A 27,784-nucleotide genomic window follows, 5' to 3' on the forward strand; every position below is an offset into this window, starting at 1 on the left:
TTAAGAATGTGGGATTGCTTTCCATTATTTGATAAATGTTCTGCCATCTGAAAACAATGCAATAAGGAAATAGTTTCCAAGTAGATCCCTGGGCCAGCAGAGAGAGCATCACCTAGGAACTTGTTAGAGAGTTAGAGATGCAAATTTTGGAGTTCTATCCCAGACCTACTGAATCAGAAATTTTGGGGATGGGCTCAGCAATCTGTGTTTTCACAAGCCCACCAGGCGTTTCTAACCTTAGTTAAAGTCCTAGAACCACTCTCATAGGTATTTCTTCTGTTTGAGACACTCCGAGTGTCCCTCCTAACCCTGTCTGGACAAAATGTCCCCTGCTTCAGGTTTAAGATGAAATCAGCTTCTCAGTGAGGCCAAATAGATTCTTAAATCACTTTGAATCTGCATTATGGCATTATGCACTTCTCTGATAAGTAGAGTTATCTTGCTTGTCAAATACTGATTCAGGTAAGTCTTTGTGAGAAAATACGGGCCCCGAGAAAGTAAAGAATTTTAATAATCTCTTTCTCATATATTTTCAATGTTTGCCACATACTTACAGGGTAGAGAGTAGAAATATTTTTGGATGAATGAATGAATGAATGAATGCATGAAGTAATATTTTGCTTGTAGAGATTGAGAGTACTTTTCCTCACTCTTCTCTCTTTGTTTTCCAGGTATATTTCCTGAGAAAATTGATATTGAAGACATGTGAACTACTGATGTTATTTTCTGTATTTCAACTATTTTGTTTGTCAGTATGTTTCCTGGTGGTAATCTATCTCTCATTCTTTCTGTGTCTACCTCTTTCACTGTTTCTCTCTTTATATCTATCATCTATCTATCTATTTATCTATCTATATCTATCTATCTATCTATCCAAAGAGAGAGATAAAGCAAGACATTCGTATTCCCCTTTGTTTTTCAGTCAATGACTGGAGGTTAGAATTGTCTACAAATATGAGTTATTGGAGTAATTTGGTCCAAGTACAGACTCAGGCTTCAATTTGTTCAATGAATCAATATTCACTAAGAACTCACTCTGTGAAAAATGGTACTAAATCTTTCCAATAGATTACTGCAGCTGTGTTTACAGGTGAACCTGGAAAGGACAGCTGGGGGCCAGAGTGGTGGATTGCCAGATGTGGGTTGAAGTGTAAAAGGCTACCAGCTAGCACTTTCCCTTGACCTTCAGTCTTTACCTTTGGTGAACTTGTCCAAGGCTTCATGCTCTGGGGAATTATGTTTTCATTTGTCTGCTTTGGGTTATGTTTTCTCTTCTTTTTAAGGATTGATTTTCTTCATTTTGGCTTATTTTTTTCTCATGTTTTTTTTTTCCTGCTAGGATTTGTATTTTGGCATTTTAATTTTGGTTTTATCCATGTGTTATTTCGTAGATCTTGGAAGTGTTTCTTTAAATCGTATGCATTATTTTCCAGTGATTTATTTTATAAGGTCATCAGGAGGGACAATCTTGGATGCTTCAATATGGGAAGAACGTTTACAGTGAACAATGTAGTTTGGAATCTTCATCCAGTTCTCCCTGCAGCTGACCATCCTCAACTTCTATCAATACGGAATTCTCAATCATATCATGCATCTGTCAAGATATTCATGTAAATATATTTTTTATGAAGTTAGCTGTAAGCAAGAAGAAATGTTGGTGCTTGGATGGAGCAGCGGAAAAATGGACGGGGTCACGTCCATGAAATAATCATGCAATGTACCTTGAGATGTATACACATGAGGGTATGATGTGGGGATAAGGATATGCCACACACAGTCGGCAAGCCCAGAAAGATGTACTTGGAAAAGTTGTAAGTAAACATTGTTCCTGGGGGAAAAAAATAAGATGTGCAAATGCCTGAGATACAAAAGAGGCTGTGGTATTGGAGAAATAGAAACAAAGTCAATATGGCTGGAGGGTGATGCATGGAGGCTGGGGGTCAGAGCAGTGTCTGGAAGTAGAGGAAAAGTCAAATGCAAATTCTGGAGTTTTAGGCAGAGCCCAAACCTTGTAGACCACCTTTGCTTCTTTATCAGATGGTGCTGGTTCTGAGTGGAGAAGAGATTTTGAGACAGACGAGAGAAAGCAGAATAACTGGAAGGTGTGCTATGGAGTTGACAGTGGCTTGCGCTAGTGTGGTGGAAGGAAGTGGCAGGAGCAAGAAGATGGAGAAGCTGAAAAACATCTAAGAGATAGAATCAGCAGGACTGGGAGGCCAGTTGGCCATGTGAGTGAGGGCTTAGCTTCCAGCTAAGAGAGGGGACACTGGAGAAGCAAGGTTGGGGAAAAGATCTACCAGTTTAGAATACGTTGTGAGCCACGTGAATAGGATTTTAATTGCACAATTGCATTTATATGAGATGACAATAGAGGTTTATGGGAGAGGGGCATGTGGCCATCAACAGTATATTGTTGGTATTGGAAACTATGAGAGTGAGTGAAACGGACTTTTGAGGGAGAAGTTTCATGCACTGGGACAGGGAAGGGATTGGGTAGGAGATGACTGCCCTTTGAAGGGACTTGATAAAACCAGCTAAAGTTTTAGTAGAAAATCCAAGAAAGTGTGGGTCACCAACCACAAAGAAAATATTTGAAAGAAAGAAGATGGGTTAAGGAGGCTCACAGTTGCTGAGGAACCCAGTGAGATAACTGACTTCAAGACCATTGGTTTAAGCAACGAAGGCATTTTTGGCTTTTGACACAATTGTTTCAAAGCTATCATGTATGACTTGAGGACTGAATGGGAGGTGAGTTAAGGAGAGAAAAGAGACAGGCAGAACATGGAGAGGAATATGGAGTCCCAAGAGGGTTTTTCAATGGATGGGAATGTGGGTGGCACATTCAACTTATTCTGACACCACCCTAAAATTATTGAAATGCTGTTTCTTTGTTGCCTTTCTTCTTAAAAGAAGAGTTGCATATCTCATATCCATAAACTCCTGTCTTTCAAACACTCATTGACATTTAGGAAAGTCACAGAGCCATACGCCATGCCATAGGAACAAAAGAAAGAGCTTGGAGTTCTCACGTTTGGAAGGATTTTCGGAATACCACCCTGAGGATCTTGGAGAAGGCACCGAAGGGCGGGCCCTGTGGGCAGGCTCACTGAGCACCCAGACAAAGATGTATAGGTGCCCAGTGAGAGGACAATTGGGGCTCGTCCTCACGTAAAAGTGACTCAGCGTCACGATTGCTCTCGATTGATGTAGCTTGTTATATATGACTTCAGATGGCCCTCTCTCTGTTTGTCACCACATTTGTTATACTACTCACATGTTGGACATAGTAAGTTACAGAAAGTTTGCCGCCCATATTTTATACTTTCCATATTCTGCTTTCTCCTAGTTTCTTTTCCCAATCTTACGTCCTCTACCATCAAGTAAAAATGACATTCATAAATAAACTCCAGGGAGTAAAAAGAACCCTCAGGACAAAGTGTCAATCATGCCTGATCCATTGCAAATTCTTTATTACAAATCAGTTTATGTTAAATTATATGCATTAACATTCTAATCTTCACATTATCATCAGTTAATTAGTAGTAATTAGTAGAGGTTAGCCCAAAATAGCTGCCTTAAATCTTATAGGCTCTTTGTAATCTTATTTAGGCCTCTGCAACATTTAACTATTTAGAAATATTTTTTTTAAAGAACAGTTTGAAACTTATAAATCAAAGCGGTTATTTATTTATTATTTTTTTATTGACAATGGCTCGAAAGTGAACTATAAAGAGTGTGGGTGAATGACATGGCCTCATCTGGGCTTTGTAAGGACAGCATACACTCTCTATAGGGCTGGTGGTGGACAGAATAGTCTACCCTCCACCCTCAGCCGCCCATGTGTGTGCAATGGTCCTTGTGACCTGTGAATGTGGCATGTTACAGAACAAAGGGGACTTTGCAGGTGTGATGAAGTTAAGGGTCTTTTGATAAGAGATTAGATGGGAGGGGTGCCTGAGTGCTTAATTCGGTTAAACCTCCCAACTCTTGGTTGGGGCTCAGGTGATGATCTCAGGGTTTAGTGGGTTCAAGCCCCACGTCGGGCTCTGTGCCTACGACGTGGAGCCTGCTTGGGATTGTCTCTTTCCCTCTTTCTCTGCCCCTTCCCTGATCCCGCTGTCTTTGTCTCTCTCAAAATAAATAGATAAATTAAAAAAAAAAAGTTTCGACAGGAATCCCCATGAGAGACCAATGTGATCACAAGGACCCTCACATGAGGGAGGAAGGAGAGCCAGAAAACATGAGACACAGCAAAGGAAGCGCAAGGAAGACATTGGAAGGCGCTGTCTGCTGGCTTTGAGGATGGAGGAGGTTCCAGAAAGAAGCAAGGAAATGGCATCTCCTCTAGAGACTCCACAGCAATCAGCCCTGGTGACACCAAAATTTCTACCAGCTGAAACCCATCCCGTGCATCAGACCTGCAGAACTGTAAGCTGATAAATTTTGCTGAATTAAGCCCGGAAGTGTGTGGCAATTTGTTACAGCAGCAGTAGGAGCCTGACACAATATTCTGCAATCACTCAGTGTCGCCAAAGGGATTTTTAACACACACATTTTGGTGATGAGTTCAGCGTTGCTATGTGTGGCTGGGGCCATTCCTATTCTGACACTGAAAGAGTGGAGGCAGAGGAGGGAGACAGAGAGAGAAAGAGAGAGAAAGAGAGAATGGCCAGGTCTGCTGTGGATCTGAGGTGATCTACAAAGCCGGCCTCGGGAGGATTACCCACGTCTTCTTACAAGAACCCGCCCATGAGTAACTGCACGGAAAAACAAGAAAGGAACGTATGTGACATTTGTTGTGTTCACCATTTTCATTCCTGTTAGACCCCCTTCACCCCCTTGTGTAGCTTATGAGATCCAGAGAGAACTCATCTTTGCTCTCTGGGGGACAACCACCTATAAATCCTGAAGCAACACAGAAATCATTCTGAAAATATTTCAGCAGACGTGGAACAAATTTAATATGTTCCCCTTTCTGACATTTGCTGACTGCTTAAACAATAAAAGTAAGGAAATGTTTTGTTTTGTTTTTTAACTCTAGGAAAAATTCAAATGCTGAGTGAGTCTGAATCTGAATTGCCCTTTAATAAATCAACAAAATCTTTGTGCTTTACTCTCGTAGCCTGTGTTCAAAGTTCTGTGTTCTTTACAAGAACAATTTGCCAAAACGGTGCCCTGTATAAATATGTGTTGCTTGCTGCATTTCCAGGGTAACTAGAGACTGAAAATGATGACTTTCTATTGTTACATCAGAATGCCCCCATTAACGTGTGATAGAGCTTTTGCAGAAGTGTAAGAGAATAAATGTGAATAAATCTTATTTAGCTGGCTCAGTTTAACACCCAAGAAATATGTGAGTCATGCCATGAGGGCTGTGCATAAAACACACAAAGAAAAAAAGAATTATTCCCAGTGATATTCACGAAGTAGTGGGGCTTGATGGTTTTTCAGCAGCTGTGTGCAAATCATGATTTATCAATGGCCATGGGGAAACATTGTCAACATCTGGAGTTTTTATTAAACAAATACCAACAGCTACCATTTGATTGCTCTTTCCCAAAGCAGAGATTAAATAATAGTCCATCAGACACCTGCTGCATGAGATTCATCACAGCATCCTGTCCTCTCCATCAACAGTAAAGAGGCATCTTCCCCGCATTCTCCAGCATGCGAAACTTGTGAGTGTGTGTGTCCGTGAGTGTGTGTGCGTGTGATTAAAACTAGAAACAGAAGAAAAGAATACTGATTAGTAAAAAACATGCTTTCTTCCTTACTTAAATGGAAACTAAAAAAAAAAAAACCAAAAAAAAAACAAAAATAACAAACTGAAACGTGATCATTGCATCGTAACAGTCTTGTATCTTTCTGTGAATTTTAGATTCCATGTGCCCTTTTATAATCGCTCTAACATATTTTTAAAAATGGTTCACATGCAGTAGGGCCTGGAATGGGTCATAATGAATTCTAAAGATAGAAACGGAGGGGCCCACTAAAAAAATAGCCATCATAATTGAAGGAAGGAAGCCACTTATTTATACATGTTTATACATAAGTTTATGAATTGTATGTTTGGGAAATCAGGCTGTTGATCCACATATCAACTAGGATTTTGCCAATGCTATGTAATGGTCATATTAAATACGAAATAGAAGGATGGCTTTGAAGGAGCATATGGCAACACCTTTCTCAACGACAGTTGGTCTCTCCCATATTGAAGCGCATGTATGAAGTGTTAATAACAAGCATCATTTGAAATCTTTTGTGCCCGTGCTGTTGAAAATGTGGTCCTCAAACTAGCAATAATGGGATCACCTGGGCGCTGGTTAGAAATTGAAATTGTCGGACTCTACAATGGACCTATCATATCACATTATGGAACTGGGGCCACATATCTGTGTTTTAACAAGTTTTCTTTTTTTTCTTTAATTTTTTTTTTTAATGTTTACTTATTTTTGAGACAGACAGAGACAGAATGCAAGTGGGTTGGGGCAGAGAAAGAGGGGGGCACAGAATCCGAGGCAGGCTCCAGGCTCCAAGCCGTCAGCACAAACCGTGAGATCATGACCTAAGCCGAAGTCAGACGCTTAACCCACTGAGCCACCCAGGCGCCCCTGTAGTTAAGACATTTTACAGAATATTCAGGCACTAGCAAGTGCATCAATTAGGTGTATTTTAGATGAAGTTAATAGATTGCTCCTGGCTCAAAAATAGGACTTAATTATCTTCATATAACAAAAATGTGTTGCCAGGAAAGTTGCTGGAACAATATCAGCAATTTGCAATTCTCTTGCTTTACTTCCATGGTTGCAGTATATCATCAAGTCCATGTTCAAGGCAAGTAGAAGGGGTGAAAGCACAGCGTGAGACCCATTTATCCCTTTAATCAGAAAAGCTCATTTTTCCTTAAAACCCTCCAATGGGCCTTGGTTTAAAGCCCATTGCCAATGGGGCCGCTTCTTAATGGGAGGTGATGAGGGGGATGGGGATGAAAACGACTTTTACATCAGCCTGTCAGCCATGTCTGAATAGTCAGTCCAGGCTGGACAAAACCCAGGTCATGGTCAGCTCAATGATTCTTCGATCAACAAAAAAACTTGTTTAGTGATTGATGTGAACTACCAGCAAGTTCTCGAAACAAGCTGGTTGGGTTAACCCTACAAATGTGTTCAAAGGTGAACATCTGTGTACAGGCTCTTTGTCTCTGAGGATTCCAATAATGGGTTGGATACATGTGATAGGGAGCACGTAAGTAGTCATTTTTTTCTCGTCTCCTAACTCCACCAGGATATACTAATATAAAACAGATGCTCATATCCTACTTCAACACTTACCTAGGGAGATACACTGCATGGCTGTCCTCAGTGACCTATTCTAGGATCTCTATGCATGTGACCTCAAGGATGCTCACCCAGGACATCAGACTTTGTTGAGCACAGCTCTACCAGCAGTAGGGAGCTGAACTCAATGAACTTTCAAGGTCTCTTTTAAGGCTATTATCGGATTTGTCTGCGTGTGTAGTCTCAGGACTTGTTTATATCCACATGAGGTCAATGCTTCCTCCCTCCTATTAATTTTCCTGCCATCTGTGCTGCCAGATGTAGTGAGAACAGGGGAGGCACTCCACCCTGGGGAAGAAAAGGCAACTCCGCCCAACTGCTCTGCCCCGGCCTCAGAATTGATTCCTTTCTTTGTTCCGGGAGATTTGTGCTCTCGTTTGCCGGAAAGTATAAAGGTCTGAGTGTACCATCAAGTTGAAAATAGCCATCCACTTAGTGCAAAAACGACTCAACCTGAATGCATATTACTGCATGTATTTATTAACTTTTGTCATTTATTTGGAACTTATTTGCCAGCTAGAGCTATGCTAGATTATAGCTTAGTTTAATTGAGTGATCGACCAATGATAGGTGGGATAACATTGACTTGGACAGAGAATTAAGAGGAGCCTACAGTAGGGAAAGTCAAGGGCCTGAGATCATTTATGACAGAGATAGAAATGACATAAGTTTCTACTCCCACTCCTGAAGCAAACTTGCAAATTATCCCCCAAAATGTGAGATGCACCAAAACAGGAAAGTTATGCACTGTGATGACCCGAGTTCCTTCTGGCTTTTCAGTGATTTTCTTATGAATTTGGTAACCTTGACATTGTAGCCCTGAGAATAACAGGAGGCTCTGGGAAAGTGTATTCCTTAGCTTTGAGTCACTGTTTTGTAGTCTGTGAGCTAAGAAGGATTGCCAAGATCACCCATCTATCTCATTCATGTTACAGCAACTGAGGCATACCGCTGAGGTGATATTCCCCAATGCTTTGTCATGCAGCGCTAGGTGCTTTAAGTGGCCCATTCTTGTAACTTTTAATCCTCTGGTATGTTTGGCACGTTGATGTTTTAGTTACACATCCATCTACGCATCCTATCAACCAAACTGAACTTTGCATTTACTGAGTGGAAAAGTCACTTCTCTTTAGAGCATATGAATACCAGCAACTTTTAGGAGTTAGGTCTAACTTAGGCCTGCTTATTGCCTTCATGATATCCACGAAGATTAGATATTTGACTGAATTGAATAGGGAATTATGATAGCAAAATAATAATAATAATAATAGATTGTTAGTGTAGTCTCTCCAAGTTTTGCCTTTCACTGACTTTTTGACATTGGATAAATCACTTAACCTGCCAGAATTCCTGTCACCTTAATAGAGATCATTAGTCTACAGGTGCATCCGTCAACCCTATAAGTTTTGTCCATTGTGTTGGAAAATTTCCTACTTCAGTTTTATTGAATTTTAAATATAGTTTAAGAAAGTTATCCAGAAGCTATTTTAGAGATCTATCGAAGAAAAAATAATAAAGAGAAAATGTCAGGAGAGACCAGTTCAACAGATCTGCCCGATTTCTGGCCCAAAGCCAGAAATCCCAGGAGGTTCAAGGGAAAAGATCAGTATGAATATTTGGGAAGCCATGCCAGCCAAAAAGAGACTGCACATTTATCGTCTTGGACTTAGGCTCCGGCCACCAGCTCCCATTGGGCTGAATGGCATCAATTTCAGTGGGCGGATTCCCCAGGCTGACCTGCCCCCATGGCCTCAGCAACTTCTGGCAGTTCTAGTCTGATTAGTTCAACAGCTAATTTCCATGTCACTGGGGAAATTGGAAACTGAAGGGTATGAACATTTGTAAGATTTGATTATCCATCCTATTCCAACCGTAAATGTTCTCAGACAATATTAATACATAGAGTCGGTCAAGCTTTTTGGGTGAAGCAAGAGTACACACTCTATTTATTTATTTATTTTTTTGACATTTATTCCTTTTTTTGAGAAACAGTGGGAGCGGGGAAAGGACAGAGAGAGAGGGAGACACAGAATCCGAAGCAGGCTCCGGGCTCCGAGTTGTCAGCACAGAGCCTGACACGGGGGCTTGAACTCACGAACTGTGGGATCATGATCTGAGCTGAAGTCGGACACCTGACTGAGCCACCCAGGTGCCCCCGTGCTCTGCTTTTAAGTCCATCGTGCTCATTCTCTTCCTCTATGAACTACACGTCCAATCAAGGTCTATGGCAGGTTGTCATATACACAGCTTTATGTAATGTGCATTTAAAATTTTATACGTTACTGAGCTTTTACAATCAAATGATGAAGACAAACTGTATAGAAGTATTTGGTAAGAATCCCCATTCCCTTACGATGGGAAAATAAACAACAAGTAAAGTAAAGCACACATTGGGTCCACAAGAGAAAAAGTGGCATGAGATTTCAGTTTGGTCCTGAAGATGAGAAAGACCTCATGCGATATTTTTTTTTTTCCCAAATGTGTATGTATTTGTGAGAGAGCACAAGCAGGGGGAAAGGCAGAGAGAGGGAGACAGAGGATCTGAAGTGGACTCTTTGCCCCTCAGCTGCAAGCCTGACGTGGGGCTTGAACTCAAGAACCTTGAGATCAGGACCTGAGCCGAAGTCAGACGCTCAACTGACTGAGCCACCCGGGTGTCCCGACATCACGCAACCTTTTAGGAATTCCCTTCAATGTGGCCGCCTATATAGTCACTGAGAACAGGCATCCTTGTTCAGCTTCCGAAGTAATTCAGCACTGCTCTGCTGGTAAACACAGTGACAGACCTAGCGGGAAGTATGATAGGGGCCACATCACCCCGTGAGTTATTCTTTCCCTGGATAGTTGTTGCTATACCCCAGACAAGAATTCAACTTGGAGTTGTCTCAGTTTGCCTTTTCTGATCTTGTACCTATCCCGGGAATCTCTCCTTCCACCCTTGAGTTATTCTGTCATTCTCTTCTCAGGGAGCTGCGACACCAATAGACATCTTAATGGCATTCCCTGCTGTGAGAAAACCCAAGACTCAAAAGATATTTCTTTCTTAGAAGCTTGCAAAGCATTCTCACTATGATATGACCAAAGGAAATGTTGTCGTTAGATTTTTATTGGAAGTTAACAACACTAACACAAGAGGCAGTGGAAAGATCACAGATGAATCGCCAAGTTGGTATTTCCATATGGCAGCTATGATAAAATAAGAACCCTGAAGTTGGAGGAAAGGAACTTAGTTTTACACCCCAGCTGTGCCGCTTACTATGTGACCTTGTGTCAATGATTGGATTTTATGAGCCTCAGTTTTGCTTCTAAAATAAAGCAGAATAATAGCGACCTCTTCTTCAAGATGTATTTAATGACTAAAATATAGAACATGTAGAAACACTGACTGGCCTATGAAAGCATTCAAAGAGCATCTCTGACAGTTTGCATTTGGATCTATATACTAATTCAGATCTTTCACTATTTTTCTGGGGATTAAGTTCATTCTTAAATAGCTAACTTAGCGTTGAACGTGTACCTAAAAATTAGGTTCTATCGAATTTTGAAATCAGAGATCCGTACCATCTCCTTATTATTCCTAACTCTTCACACTGCTTTAGACTATAGAATATTCCAGAAGCACAAAAAAATAGGCCAAATTCATCACCCATAACTAGTCAGTGGACATTACCTACCACCCCAGAAAAGACTTAATTTTCAAGGATGAGACCGTTTGTTTGCATATCACTGAATCTTAGGATCATTTATGAAAGAGAATGAAGTTCACTGCTTATTATATGAGATTGGCATACCTAATTGATGGATTGACAATTAGGCTTAGCATAATTGTGTTTTTTTCTTTGTATAATTGTGTTTCACTATAATACACATTATTTATAGTTAACACTGAGTTGTATAACAAATACTTATATAAAACAGTGCAGGGTTAAGGAATTGAGTTCTTCCCATAATTTATAACAGACTCTCTGACTGTGAAAGATAATTTCCCTCTTAAATTATAGTAGTATTCGAGTTTGAACACAAAACAGACATATATAAAGTAAGAAGAGGTAGATTAAAAAAAATCAATATATCAAATGATTGGGACACATTCTAGACTGGATATGATAAAGTAAAAAATAGTAATGAAGATAGAAATAAGGGATTTATATAAAAATCAGTACAGAGAGTCAAAAAGAGAAATGTTAAGAAATATTATAGACATGTGGGATAAAAACTGAATCTCCAATGTGTTTGTAATAGTAATTTCAGGAGAAACAAACAGGAAATGTATATACCTAATCATTTTTCTGGAATGTGAAAAAGGATTTTCTTTCCTACTACAAGTGACTGTGATTTTCACATGAAAGATAAAAGAAATAAAGTCGTATTTAGATATATGGTAGTAATACTGTAGATTACCTAATATAAAATGATATTTTTAAAGTTACAAGGTATAGATAATCTACCATTGAAGAAAATCAGACTAACGCAACAATACAAAGCTTAAAGGAAACAGCAGCATTATTCACAACCGGCAAGATGTAGAGGCAAGCCAAATGTTCAGCAAGGGAGGAAGAGATAAAAAAAAAAAATGTGATATGTACATACAATGGAAGATTATTCATCCTTAAAAAGGAAGAGAATCTTGTCACGTGCTACAACACGAACAAAACGTGAAGACATCCTGATAAGTGAGCTAAACCATACGTAATTAGACAAGTACTGTATGATTTCAAATATACGATGTCTCTAAAGTAGTCAAATGTGCAGCAATAGAAAGAACAGTGGTAACCAGGGTTTGGGGCCTGGGTTCGGAGAGATAAGGGGTTTCAGTCTGGCGGAATGAAAAGGTTTTGGACACCGTTTAATTCCAGAACTGTACACTTAGAAATAGGTAGGATGGTAAATTTTATGTTATGTGTCTTATACCACAGCAAAACAAAAGCTTAAAGGCAATAATTAATAACTTCAAAATAATCACACAAAATAACGTAATTGGTCGTTTTAAACTCAGGTAAAGAAATCAAGACAGACAATGAATAAAAACTGTTTGAATAGCAGTGTGTTTTATATATATATATATATATATTTTGTTGTTGTTGTTGTTGTGGTTGTTGTTGTTGTTGTTTATTAAAAAAGGGGCACCTTGGTGGCTCAGTCAGTTAAGTGTCCAACTCTTGGTTTCAGCTCAGGTCAGGATCTCACGGTTCCTGGGTTTGAGCCCCACCTCAGGCTCTGTGCTGACAGCTCAGAGCCTTCTCGGGATTCTCTCCTCCTCTCTCTCTGCTCCTCCCTCGCTTGCACTGTCGCTCTCAAAACCAACAAATAAATTAAAAAAATATTTTTTTGTTGTTAAAGTGATTGCTTTAAGCTACTGTCTGCTTGAACAAGTAGACCAGATGTAAAAAAATAAAAAAAAAAGTGGATGGAAATGATAGCACTAGGCGAGAGTAAACTCTTGGAAAGTGTGACTTCTTGGGAAATGGAAAAACGTTGATGTCACCAGAGATGAAGTGGCAATAAATCTGAAACCAAAAGCTGGGGTTTTGTCTGTTTGTTTGTTTAGGGCCTAATAAGATATGTCAACCTTAGCCAGATAGACAGCTGGGAGGCAGAAGGAGTCCCCAGACATGTGCACTGACGTGGATACGTATTTTAAAATACCTAATGGATGGGGCAAGAGCGTCATGATGTGAAGTATTCAATAATTTGTTACATGAAATGTGAAGATTTTATATGTTAAAGAGACGTCTTTAACAAGTGTAGTAAAGATAATGCCAAATTGAAAACAGTGATCTTTTTTGGAAAGAAAAGAATAAGAATGAACCGGAAGAGGCAAGAATGGGGCTCCAACTATATCTACATTTTTTTACTTCATTAAAAATATGCTCTCACTAATAAGACCAAATTATAATATTTGATGAAAAGGTGAGTATATGGGTATTTTTGTAAAGTTTTATTTATTTTGAGAGAGAAAGTGGGGGCGCAGAGGAGGGGCAGAGAGTGATGGAGAGAAAGAGAGAGAGAGAGAGAGAGAGAGAGAGAGAGAGAGAGAGAGAGAATCCCAAGCAGTCTCTGCACTGTCAGCATAGAGCCCGAGGCGGGTCCCAAACTCACAAACCATGAGATCATGACTCACGCCAAAGTCACTAGTCAGACGCTTGAACAACTGAGCCACCCAGGCATCCCTGGGTTTTCATTTTTTAGTCTTTTTTGCTAGTTCTTAAAAATATTTAAACTCAACGACACGTTAACATGAAGAAAAATAAATTAGGAGGAACAAAGACAGTGCACCCCTGTGAAACAAGCTAGAAGATAATTTTAGTCTCTTGCCATTCCAAATAAATTTAGCTACTCTTCAGGCAACTAAAGTTGGTATGACCTACACTTACTCAATGACTGATGTCACGGGTCGCGGAAAAACTTCAAGGGTTAACAGCTCGCGAGTTTAAAACCGTTTCAGAACAGTTTCATTTCTTAGTGTTCATTTTTATAATGACACACAGTTTTGAAGTACAACTTTCTGGATTGACATGATTCAATATGGCACCAAAACCAAGGTAAGAGTCTCCATTATCAGAATCAGATGTAGCCTTCCAGAGTGCCTACGAGCTCACCTGCACACCACGTTCCCAGAGGTTTGTATTTTTATTTCAGCACTGAACTTTCTCTCAAATCTCCCATAAATCCAAATAACACTGGCGCATTGCTTTACAGCATCTGGTTCTTAGTGGATGGTTACGGTGTGAAGTGATACTTAGAGATTTGGAAAGGAAACTCCTTATAAACGGACCCCTCGTTTACGTATTTTCAATGCAAACAAACAGAGCCGGGACATAACCATCATCCTTTGCCCTCATTACGAAAGAAATATGTATTATCTGCCATACAAATTCAGAATAAAACTTTTAATTGATTTCAGTTGAAGGAATATTTTCTAAGGGTGACACTTTTCTAGACCCTGTGAGACACATGAAAATGTTTAGATATAATTCAAGGGGGCGGAGGGTAGCTCTGTTGAGCATCCAATTTCAACTCAGGTCATGATCTCACGGTTCCTGGGTTCCAGCCCTGCATCAGGTTCTGTGCTGACAGCTCAGAGCCTGGAGCCTGCTTCGGATTCTGTGTCTCCCCCTCTCTCTGCCCTTCCCCCATCCATTCTCTCTCCCTCTCTCTCTCTCTCTCTCTCTCTCTCTCAAAAGTAAATAAACATTAAACAAATTAAAAAAGAAATATAATTCATACACCTCAAGAACTTAATGCTTTAAAAGGAAACCTGGGCACATATAAATAATAATATCAGATGGACAGTTCTTGGGGCATGACGTTTCATATAAAGTTAGATACAGAAGAAAATTAGAAAGGCATTCTAGGAGTAATAAATTTCAACCTGGGCATTGATGGATGAATATAAAGTTCACGTAGACATGTTTAAAATAAGTTTTTGTCTAATGAGTAAAGTAACACGCGTTCATTTTGGGCACTGGGGGCCATTCACAGAAGCAGGGTGGAGGGGATTGCTTATCGTGTATGATGTGCCTGTGTATTTCAGTACATAGAAATAGACCAGTGGAGTGGGTAAGAGGGTCCCATCTCTATACACACTTCCAGATTCCCACTGGCATGAGCGTGGCTGAAAGAATTGGGGAGCCTCTCCCTGTCCCTGGGGCAAGCGTATCTTGTGGAGATGTCACTTTTCCTCCATGGTGGAAAGAGGTTCCGAGCACGCACTTTTCCTATGGGAACATGTGGAATACCAGTTGGAAAGCAAACCGAAAACTCCAGAGAAGAGAACGGACATGGTATGTTCACGTTAAGGTGGGGCCGGAATGGTGCCATGTTTCCGGGTAGCTGATGGCTTCTGAGGTGTGAGAGCTTTTACGTTCTATAGAAATTGCTTTGGAAATATTTTAATAGGTTTAAAAATCTAACCACTTTAACAGCCTGTATTTCTCATTTATTTTCTTTAATTTACCACTTAACTAATTTTTTTAAGTTTATTTATTTTGGGAGAGAGGGAGAGAGAGAGAATCCCAAGCAGGCTCCGCACTGTCAGAGCAGAGCCTGATGTGGGGCTTGAACTCATGAACGGGGAGATCATGACCTGAGCCAAAACCAAGAGTCCGACACTTAGCTGACTGAGCCACCCAGCCGCCCTCTATTTTGCATTTAAATGAGATAGATCTTGAGCTCTTTAATAGCAAATTTTTGTTATTAAAAATAAAAAAGGCAATCTGAGTGTTCTCTTTTCTGTTTGTCAGCTCTTTTCTAAGCGTTTGCCTGCTTACTGTTCTCTTGAATTTTTGCCTTTTTTCAGTGGGAACCATGTGCTGGGCCCTTCTCCATCCGTGCCAGTTCTGGAGGTAGGAGATGGTTCCTGTCTGCAGAGAGCCTGGCGTCTCCTGTGGTATCTCCCTGTCCTGTCCTGCTCTGGATTCAATGAATCTTCTATCGGACGCTTGTCAGTGCCTCCCAGAGGAACACGTGTGGGTCATTTTTAATCCATCACAAAATTAGATTAAACCTGCTTCTGAGATCATGCAAGCAAGAAAGGTTTCAGGAGACTCATTAACATCCAGCCTTCTTAAGACTGGGGCTTCAACTCAGGCTTGTGTCACCTGCGTGGCCGACAGCCACAGTCATACCTGAGTTCCAGAAGCAAGTCTTTGCCTACTTCTTAAAATCTGCCTCATCCCTTCAAATTTTGTGATTTCGCATTTTGCAACTATTTGTTTATCAGGTGATACTTCATTTTGCCCGGTCCCTCTGACCAGGATTGTTATAATAGTTCCACCCTGCTGTGGTCAAAAGCAAACATTAAATGTTCTTAGACACTTTTCAAACTATATTTCAATAAAGAAAACTAAAGGTTATGCTTATATACCACGGTAACTCTTCTGTAACCCACACATATATACATACACATATGCCTTAATATTGTGTAAATGTTGAATTCTTACATAATGGAAATAGAAACATGTTGCTTAGACATTTCCCATGTTGCCAGGTTTAATTCATTGCAAAATAAGTCCTGGTCTCTCCTTTTGTTACTATTATTAATTCTTCTTATTATTATTATTGTTTTAATTAAGTCTGAATTTTCATAGAAGGTGGTGGCTTCAAGAGAGAGAGTGATACACACGTCCGCCCTGTCTTTCCGATGTGTTTTAATCCTGAGATTTCCCAGGAGACTCGAAACCATTCCTGAATTTGTTATGAACTATGGATTAAGTTGATCATTTGAATATCTAGCTTGTGGAGAAAAGGCGGAAAGTTTTCTCTCTTTATTAGAAATAAGAGAATACAATTGATCATTTATCTTTAATGAGAGGATATTGGAAATAGTATCCCTAATGGTTCCATTATCTGTTGTCCTATGCACAAAAAAAAAGAGTAATAAAGGAAATTTCCTCTAAAATTCACCATTAAGAAAATATGAGTCACAGAGAACATATTATTATAAGTGACTTTGTCACTATTGATATTAATCATTCAACACTATTTACTGCCTTCTGTGTTGAAGCTTCGAATTATGGGAGTCATAGTTCGTGGGTCAGCCAGACAGTGACTCGGTGTTTTCCATATTACACTCACATCCCAGAGATCCCCCCCCCAACAGTATAATTGTGCTAACAAGAATTGCCAGAGAAAGCAGACTAAAGACAACAATGTATACATGCGCCCCAAAACAATGTTGTTCTGCATTGGAAACACACAGATAGAGTAGATGTACGCATTAGCATGTAAATTTATATGGACACCGATTTTCTCACTTCTATTTCTTGATTTTAGCACGTATCAGTTTGCAATTAGTCCAGTAAGGTGTGCAATTATTTGCGTTTTGACTGCTCATGAAATTGGTGCTAACAATAAAAAACAAAACAAAAAAACGAAACAAAACAAAAAACAAACAAAAACAAAAACACAAGACCAGCTTTGAAAATTTCCCGAGCAGACAAACCACTTTAGTTTCATCAACAAAGCTTCATTTGAGTCACGTTGCAAGGCTAACTTGACCTAGGTCATACCTTGCCTGTGTCTCTGAAAGTCGGAAGCAAAACCTGAACTGTTCCCCAAGGTGGACCTGAAGTGACCGCTGACCAGATTCCCTACCATTGAAGAAAATTCGAATTCTATAGCCTCTCACTGTGAGGAGCACGCAGACGCTCCTTCTCAGGGTATAAGCTGCTTTATAACAATATACCCCCGTGCCTCGTTCCATGTTTTGGTATGAGTGTAACTGGTTGGCAAAATGTCTTTTTGTGTCTGTGCACACAACAGACGTTTACTGATTATTACTTTGGTGATTCACCAATTTTCCTTGTGTTGTTTCCGAAGTTTTGGCAATATGCACCAACTTATCTGGCCTCTTCAGAGCCCTGGCTGCAGGACTGGCTGAATGCAGAAAGTAAAGGAGAGTAAATCCCGAAGATTCACCTTATATGTCAACAGCAAGAGTGATAATCTGTGTCTGGAAGGAGTTCAATGGTATCGATAAGAAATTATAGGGAGGAAATTTTTAGGAAGGGAGAAGAGACTTCACATCTAAGGATACCCTCTACCCAGAGACAGAAGTGTCCTTGGAAAGCACACAGCAATTCTAACAGTTTTCTAATATAGAAAATATCAAAACGCATTCGATATATGTCACATAAGTTATTTAAGCAATCTTTAAGGACATACATGCAAAGCAAATCTCCCAAATGTTTTCTGTTAGAAACAGAATTAGAAGAAGAACGTTTATGGGACTAACTCAGCATCAAACTCTCACTGTCCCAGCTAACATTGGATTATATTTTCTCTCAGAAATTGTTTCTGCCTTACCGTAGGAATGAACTAACAAATGCATTTGAAGGTATTATAAATTGTTTTGATTTTTATCTGCATGTAAATTTTTGGACATGGGCAACAAACGTTTCAAGGAAAATTAAGGTGAAAATTAATTTGAGTACAGAAGTTCTAGCGGAACTAAAAAAATAATAAATTCTCATTTACCTTTGGACTAGCTACTTCTTTAAAAACAAAAAATAGCCAGGAAAATCGCTTTAAAAAGGTGTATTTTATTTATTTCTCTACACAAGTCTCATTTCCTGCAGACTAGGATATAGGAAAGTTAGTCTGAGGCATTATCAATGTAGATAGCATTTCCCAACATTTAAGTCTTTATAATCATTTCAAAGTGAAATCCATAAAAAAAAGTGATTACAGTTTTAATCAACGAGTATAGATTTACACACTCACACAAATTATATGTTTCACAAGTTGGATGTTAATTACTTCCTTCAATGGGAAAACAGTCTTAGTTATTATTTAACAACTGTATTTGTCACCAGGCATGGAAGTTTTCAAGTCTTTTAGCTAAAATAGCATTCATTCTCTACGTAATATTTTTTAAACACACCCAATACATGTTTATCTTCTCCTAAATTAGCTCCTACAAGGAAGAAACTAGCGAGTTGCACACTACAATATAACACACTTCACATGACAGAAATGCACCCACATATGCAAGTGTGCAAGAGAAAGAGACAGAGAGAGAGAGAGAGAGAGAGAGAGAGAGAGGGAAGGAGGGAGAGAGTTTTGGATTCTTCTGTGGCCCTTTGGTACCCAATATTCACTCTACTTCATACACAGATTATGTATTCCCTACAGTTTTCTTCACATTTCTTCAAACTTGAGTAAATTTTAATTTTCTCACTTTTTCAACTTTCTTTACTTTACAAACTCTAGCATGGTGTACCTTTTCGTTTTCAGTCATTAGTATAAGCAATTTCAGTATAAGCCCTAATTTGGGAAGGTTCAGTTTAGCTCCTATTGAAATTCTGACACTTTTGGTGATTAAAATATATCCTTAAAATTATCTTGGGACTTTCTCTTCAAGGAGGTGGCCTAGTAGTTTGGTGGCCGTGGCCTTGAGGCAGACATGGGGATGCAGATATTTGTGAAGACGGATGGGCAAGACCATCACCCTTGACGCTGAGACCAATGATACCATGGAGAAGGTCAAAGCCAAAATCCAAGACAAGGAGGGCATCCCGCTTGACCAACGGCGTCTGATTTGTGTGGGCAAACAGCTGGAGGACGACCACACTTTCTCAGACTACAATATACAGAAAGAGTCCACCTTGAACCTGGTCCTTGGCCTGTGGGGTGGGGTGGGGGGTGGGATCATGGCGGCTTCCCTCCTCCAGCTAGCCCAGAAATACAACCACACCCCCACTCTGTCAACTGCATAAGAAGTGTGGCTGCACCAACTACCTGAACCTCAAGAAGGTGAAATGAGGCCCCTCCACCAGCTCTTCTTTTGCCCACAAAGTGGCCTCCTGCCTGAGCTTCAGGGCCCTGGGGGTCTCACTGAAATCTCCCTTCTCCTGACTGGAGCAGGAAATACACACACACACACACACACACACACACACACACAATGTTTCATCTCAGCAGAATTGAAGGTGTTGTGCTTAGAGAAAGGGAGTGACCTTTGCAGGAAAAGGCAAAAAAACTTGGCCAATGCTTTACACATAGTACATACAGATCTGTGGGGGAATAAATGTTTGTGCTTACATCCAGAACTTCACTAAGCAAACCAACTGCTTCATAATTTCTACTCTGCCTCTCCCCTAAAATGGCCCAGTGTCTCTGTGTGCATTTCTCTGGTCTTCTTTCTCCCCTTGTCCTTGTAGCTAATTTCTAAACATTTTCAGGGCAAATTCAAATGCTACCGTGTTGAGAAATCTCCTCTGTCATCCATACCCAATACGTCTTGGCATCTAAAGAAATCTTTACCCCAGGTTTCCATGCACAGAACAAACATGTCTATGCTTACTGTTCCTACTCTCCCTGAGGGTGATGATCCCAGCCCATGCATTGTGGAAAAGAAACAAAAGGCATAAATACTGAAAGGAAAGAAGGGCAATGTTTATCTGTAGGTAATGTGATTATTTATGTAAAATCTTATGGATTCAAACAAATCCTAGAACAAACAAGTGAATGTAACAAGGTTATTGAACACAAGGTCAATATGTAGTCAATTGAGTTTCTGTGCACTAGTAACAAAGAATTGGAAAATTAAATTTTAAAATATTCTATTTAAAATAGTATTAAAAACATGAAATCCATATATATATATATATATATATATATATATATATATATAACAACAGGTATGCATTAAAATATTGCTGAAAATGATTAAAGACAACTTAATTAATGGAGAAGCACACAGATTTCTAATACAGATTAGAAAACTCAATATTGTTTGAAATGCCAATTCTATCTACATTTATCTAATTCTCACATTTAATTTTTCTCTCATCTAATGAAAGTTATAATAATTTTTGGTGTTGGTTTTTGTGCTGATTTAATGGTTATAAATTCTATCTGAAAATGCATAGTAACTAGAATGGCCAACATAATCTTGGGAAAAAAAAACAAAACAAAATGGAATGACTTGCACCTCATGAATTCAAGTCTTAGTGTATATTCACAATATCAACATAGTATCAATTTCACATATGGATATATGAAGAGATTTATGGAACAGAGTTACAGAATTGCAAGTCTTGGAATAGAACACCATGCACTTGTCTCTTCCTTTTTAATAGAGACAATAAGGCAATTTGATAGAAAATGGAAAATATTTTCACTGAATCATGCTTGAACTCGATTAATTTACGGGAAACACAGGAACTGGGGTCCTGATTCATACCAGTAATTTATAAAGACTAATCCATAATGACTAAGAGAATATAGCGCAGGAATGGAAGGTTGACTTCACATTCAAAAATAAATTAATAGAAGGCAAAAATTCACATGATTATTTCTGTAAATGTGGAAAAAGCATTTGAGAAAATCTGACACTCACTCATAATTAAAAACCTTAACAAACTAGGAATGTGAGGGGAATTCCTGAATATTACAAAGTACACCATATGTTATTTGGAGATGAGTCACAGACATAAAAAATAAAACTACACATTTTCTATGAGAAAACATTGCAGAATATTTTAATGACCTGTGGTAAGCAAGATTCTTACATAGTGATCATATTTGAAAGATTTATACCTTAGGGTTTTTACTGTTGTTATTATTAGTTCTAGTGTCAATGTTATTTTTTATTTTGAATCCAATTATTCATTGGTGATATACGAAAAAGCAAATGAATTGTTCTGTGTTAACCTTGTTTCCTGCAACCTTGCTATATTTGCCTATCGATTCCAGCAAACCTTCCTTTTTTTTTTTTTTTTTTTTTTTTTTCATTCTTTCTTTTGGAGTTCTCTTCAGAGAAAATCATGACACCGGCCAATCTGTATAGCTTTATTGCTTTGTATTGTCTACTGAACGCGCATGACTCCCAGTTGGAAGTTAAAGCAGAGTGGTGAGACCATACCCTTGCCTTGCTCCCCAGAGAATGCAGTTTTTCACCATTCAGTAGGATGTTAGCTGTACATTTGTGGACATGTGTTTTATCAAGTTGAGGGCGTTTTGCTCTATTTCTAGTTTGCTGAGAGTTTTTAGTAAGAATGGGCATTTGAACTTGTGAACTATTTTTTCAACCTCTATTGATATGCTCATGAGTTTTCTTTTTTATCTTGTGGATGTGGTAGCTTAAATTAATTGATTCTCAAATAGTAAGCCAGTCTTATATATGTGTCATATATCTTACTTGGAGGTAATGTTTAATGTTTTTCTTTATCACTGAATTCAATTTTCTAATACGTTGTTGAGGATTTTTGCATCTGTGTTCCAGAACTATAATGGAAAAAGTAGACAACATGTGAGAGTACATGATTAATATAAGGGCTAAGAAATAATCAAAAGGAAATGCAATAAATTAAAAAAAAAGGATTTTGACACAAATGAAGAACACTTTTGGTGGGCTCATTACTAGACTGGACACAACTAATGAAATCAGCATTGAGGTTGAACATATGTCATTGGTTATTTTAAATTCATGGTCTGATAATACCAACATCTGAATCATATTTGAAACTGGTTCTGATGTTTGCTTTGTTTCTTCATGCTGTTTTCCTTTTTCTTTGTAATTTTTCTTGAAAGCGGACACGAGATGTCAGTTAATAGGTGTTGAGGTAATTAGGCCCTTAGTGTGAGGTTTTATGTTAATTTGGCCAGGAGTTTGACTGTGCTTAATGCTTGTTTTAGCTGTTAGTTCTAGAATTTTCAAATTTCCCTGTATCCTCTTTTCCTTTTCCTTTATTTTTGTAGACTTTCCTGAAAACTCTCTTTAGAAGATGTCTCTGTCTCCCAGCCCTTCAGTTAAAATCTAATGTTTTACATAGGATTTCTGTTGGTTAGGCAGTGAGGCTCGGAGAGAAGTTTTCTATAATCTTATGATTTTTTTTTTTATTAAAAAAATTTTTTTTCAACTTTTTTTTTTTATTTTATTTTTGGGACAGAGAGAGACAGAGCATGAACGGGGGAGGGGCAGAGAGAGAGAGGGAGACACAGAATCGGAAACAGGCTCCAGGCTCGGAGCCATCAGCCCAGAGCCTGACGCGGGGCTCGAACTCACGGACCGCGAGATGGTGACCTGGCTGAAGTCGGACGCTTAACCGACTGCTCCACCCAGGCGCCCCTATAATCTTATGATTAAATCCTAGTCTTTCTTTTAGTGGAGCTGAGTCCTTGGGCTGTGACCTTCACAAGTATTTTTTAGCTTGCTTTTTTCTTTTCTCTTCTTCTTTTTGTCTTCTTTTGGTCATACAGATAGGCTAGAGGGTGCTAGAGTCAGAATATTCCTTCCCCCGGGTGATATAAAACCCAGGTAATTTCCTCTTCCCTGGAGAGTTGTCTTCCATTATGGGGAATGCTCTGGGATCAATTAATGGCTATCAAAATCCAAATCAAATACATCCCCAAAGGATTTGCTACTGTTCTCCCAGATTCTGATTCTAAGGAAGCAGAAATTCCAAGTCCTTTTCTACCAGTTGTCTCCTAGTCTTTGTATTAACCTAGGGATTGGAGAATAGCCTCAGAATAGATATTTTAAATGTGAATTACTAACTCAAATTTAAATGCACTCGGGAATACAGTTCAGATTATTAGAGTCACTTCATATTATAAGTTATGAGCCAAGATATTATGGTCATTTTGAAAGCAGACCCAATGGATCATACAGTCTTGCCTTAGATATACATTTATCAATCTATCCAGTGAGGTGTGGTAAAGTGCCCCCACAGTCACCTTTTTAGGTGGCAGACAATCTGTGCAGTAAAATAATGTCTACCTCTTCCAAAATAGACTTGGTTGATGTTCAGATTTATTTGTGAGTGACATTGCTATATACCGCAGAATGCTGCCTTTTAAGTTACCAAGCTGTGAACATTGAGATACATAGAAATAATGCCTGTATATAGCATTCTTAACAAATGCACCAAAAGTATACTAATTATTCCAAATAAATAGCACTGACGGGAACAATGTATAAATGCAAGGCCTGTTAGGGTAAGGAAATAAAAAAGCATCCAACCCTGTAACTGAACCCTGCTGTTTCCTGGGATAGCACCACATATGGTCCTCAATCTAAAAGCACACAACATAAGGCAGTATTAGATCCCCTGGAGCATTCTTAGCAAATAGATTATAATGGTGTGGTATGGAAAATATGGAAAGAATTCTTTTCTTTATCTATGAGCCAGGCAAACCTAATAGTAAAATGGTGAATAACTGTCTACGAAGTTGGATGGAAAAGAGTTTTGTAGAACTCCCCTTTATGAAGTTTAGTTTAGAACTCCGCCCGCCCCCTCCCCGTAGGCTGTATCAACCAAGGAGAAAATGAAAAAAAAAAAAAAAAAAAAAAGACACCCACCCTTCACCCTGAGGTATTTATATCTTACTCTTTTGAGGACAGGGGACAGGCACATTTTGGCACAGACTGTATTACGATACGGAGAACAAAGACAAGCTTTTGGTTGATGCTAACAATATGTAAATTATCTGAACAAATGGATACATCAAATATTTGACAAAAATGAAAATTAGGACGCAATTAGTATTGAAATGCTTTTAACAATAAATTTGTGCCAATATGTAATTCCATAGCAAAGTCAGATCTGTCAGATAGGAAGCCTTCATTTTTTTTGTTTTTATTTAACCAGTGATAGACCTGTATTGTGAAGTTATGTTAATGCTTTAGTGTTATGTGGTGTTATGTATAATTTATAACTTCCGTGGAAAAAATGCATTAAAGTGAACCTCTCGATGAGATCATTTCCAAGCAAAGAAGTCTGAAAATATTGTATTTTATTTTTATTTTTTACTTACCAAATCCATTTATGTGATATGCAGTCACATATTGGGTCTTTTTCAGAAGGTGGAACATAAAAGGATTTTACCTTTAGAAATGTATCTAGACTCATGGTGGCTCAATATTCCCACAATTCATGTTAACAACCACAAAAATGTATGAATGCATTAGCATAAATAGTTTATTCCAGTTCATTAAGACATTTCCTCACACTTCTTGCTTCTTACACAAAATGTGTGTGTGCCCTCATGTACGTGTCTGAAGCAGAAATACAAGTTTTATAATGAGAGTTAACAGATTTAAATCACAAATGCCTTTTGAATTTTCAAATTACAACTTGGGAAGCATTAATTTTTATGGGATTTTATAGCTGATGAGAATCCCATTTTGTCACTAATTCTACATTAATCTTTTATAAGAAGTCAACAGTCAATAATATAGAGATAATTATTTATGGTAAGCTAAAACGACAACAAAACACTCCAATATTAATTCACTTCAATGTAAATTATAAACTCAGATTCTAATAGAATTAACCCAAGGCCAAGGAAAATAGCATAATTTATTGTATTATCCTGTAAATCTATACAAAGGATAATGAGAAGAAATGTACTAGATTACAATCATGAATTTGAATGTTATTCATAATCACTAAATCTTTGATCTTGTTATATGCATGCAAAAATAGATGGAGAAGTAGAAGAAAAGTTCTTTCAATAGGTGAACAAATAAGAGAAATCAGGGCTCCTGGGTGTGATAATGCAGAGTCTGCTTGGGATTCTCTCTCTCTCCCTCTCTCTCTGCCCCTCCTCTACTTGTGCCCTCTCTCTCTCTCAAAATAATAAATAAATAAACTTTAAAAAGTAAGACGATAAATCAAAAGAATAGAATATTATTCAAAATTATTGTCAAGAAAGAGGATACTAGTCAAAACACAGGCAGAAATTTGGATTTCAATGTTAAATTTTCAGAAAAAAATTGTGTGCCATAAGCTAATGGCTAAAGGTATGTCTTTAATATATCAGAGACATTCTTTAGACTGAGAGATAAAAAAGAAATCATCAGAGAGAGTGCCTCTTTTACGTCCTATTTCCCCATGAAGATGACAGTCCCATAGAAATAACCTAACTGGGGAAAAATGGTAAATTTAGAGGTTTCTGTGAAATAGATAATTTTCTATAAGTAATAATAACGCAAATGTCAGCTTTCTGATAATTTTTAGAGACTTACTCAAGATTTATTAGCAGGTCTACATTATGCCAAATTTAACCTGTTTTGGAGGCTGGCACCTTACAGTAGCCCATGATCTCTGTGATTAATGATAATAAAATAATGTCACTCATTTCAGTGTACCTTCACCATTGTACTGTGAAGAAGACAGGGGTGGGATTGATCACCCTCATCTTGAGTAAAACAAGATTTGGAACGTGTAGGGAAACCTATCATTCACCGAACGACCACTTGCGCTGGGTGTTAGAGGAAGTATTGCATTTAAATCTTTCCCAAAGGCCTGTGAGGTTGGGTATGATTGCCAGGTTGGAGATAAGGAAAATGAATCACAGCAATTTAGCTAAAGTTAGTCAAAGTTACAGAGCCAGAGAGGAGATCGGTCCAACCGCAAACGCTGTTCACTTTCTGCAACAAGTGTCTTTAAACTTGGCCCCCTGGTTGAAAAGCTTCCCTAGGCTCTGGATGAGTTAAGCAGCCTGGCTCTTGAGCTCTGGTCTCAGCAAGATGTATTTTTTTTCTGTCCTGTTGTACATGCGGGTGTTTTACCTTTTAACAAGAAGGGACCAAATCCCATAGAATGCACAAGAGTGAACTGTGATATACACTACGGACTTGGGTGGATAAGGGTGTGTCCATGAAGGGTCCTTGCTTGTAGGGAAGGTCCCATTCCGGTGCGGGAGTCCTGGAAAGGGGGAGGTTGTGCTTACATTAGGGGTGGGGTGGTACATAGGGAATCTCTGTACCTTCTGCTCAAGTTTTACATGAACTTAAAACTGTTTAACATATAAAGTCTACATTCCAAAAGCGTCCAAGCGTTTTCCTAAAAACTAACATCAGCACAACGTTGTCCCCATGCCCATTCGGTTCCTTTTTTGTCGTTGTTATTTACACCACCAAACGATAGCACCAACAAACAGGTTTTATATTTTTCTCGGTATTTCAAACATTTCACCTACTGGAAGCTTCTATTTGCTATTTTAAACCTTCCCCCCCCCCCCCCGTGTGTCATATCAGATGAGAAAATAGGACCAACTTCTTTCTATTATGTGTGGGAGTAATTTTAAAATTTGCCATCCTGGGGCTCCTGGGTGGCTCAGGCGGTTAAGCACCTAATTTTGGCTCAGGTCGTGATCTCACTGTTTGTGGGTTCGAGCCCCGTGTCGGGCTCTGTGCTGACAGCTCAGAGCCTGGATCCTGCTGCAGATTCTGTGTCTCCCTCTCTCTCTGCCCCTCCCTGACTCATGCTCTGCCCCCCCCAAAATAAAAATAATCATTAAAAACATAAAAATTTGCCATTCTCGTCAGTGTCTCTTCCCTTAACCTGATCTCATAGATTCCGTTGTCGTGTATTTTAATGATCATTGCTGCTGTGCTGTGTTGTGTGCTTTTACCAAAGTTTTCATCATCCTCTTAAAGGTTGGATCAGGGGGTGGTACAGAGCAGGCTAATGAGCAGTGATGTGTAAGAAGTAAGAAGATTGTTTCTTACCTTCTCTGGACCTTCATTATTCCCCCAGAAGAGTTCAACAGCAGGATTTCTGTGACTCTACATAGTGAGCACGTGTTTTCCCAGGATCCTCTGTTTTCTATTTTATATGTGGGTAGACATGTGTATATACGCGTTTTTTGTGGGACCTTTAGAAACTACTTAAATGTTGTGTGTGCAGACTTCATTTAACTAAGTTAGAAGAGGGTCTGATAGAATAGGAATGCTGTAGACGTCGAAATCAGTGAAAACAGGGGTGGATCCTGTCCCCGTCATTTAATTGCAATTTATTGTATCTCTCTCTCCAGCCTCAGTTCCATCATCTGACAAACTGTGGGGACAGTCCAAGAATGGTGCATTTTGTCCAGAATGTTACCATTTATTCTGGTCACCAATAAAGGTTCACTTACTTTCTATAATCCATCAACTGTGATATTTGCCTCTCTAAGACAGTTCTAATACAGGTGACTTGGGTCCACACCACTCT

At 38.9% G+C, this 27,784-nt stretch overlaps 1 long non-coding RNA gene across 1 annotated transcript; it reads right to left on the reverse strand.

Moving 5' to 3' along the window:
* Positions 1-5,491: 5,491 nt before the first annotated feature.
* LOC131495420 (uncharacterized) lies at positions 5,492-27,784 on the reverse strand. Its single transcript, XR_009253949.1, has 2 exons — positions 27,708-27,784; positions 5,492-5,720 (listed from the first exon to the last, which is right to left on the reverse strand). It is a non-coding gene; the product is annotated as an uncharacterized LOC131495420 (long non-coding RNA).

The sequence above is a fragment of the Neofelis nebulosa genome, chromosome 1 (genome assembly GCF_028018385.1).
Source record: "Neofelis nebulosa isolate mNeoNeb1 chromosome 1, mNeoNeb1.pri, whole genome shotgun sequence".
Taxonomy (NCBI): domain Eukaryota; kingdom Metazoa; phylum Chordata; class Mammalia; order Carnivora; family Felidae; genus Neofelis; species Neofelis nebulosa.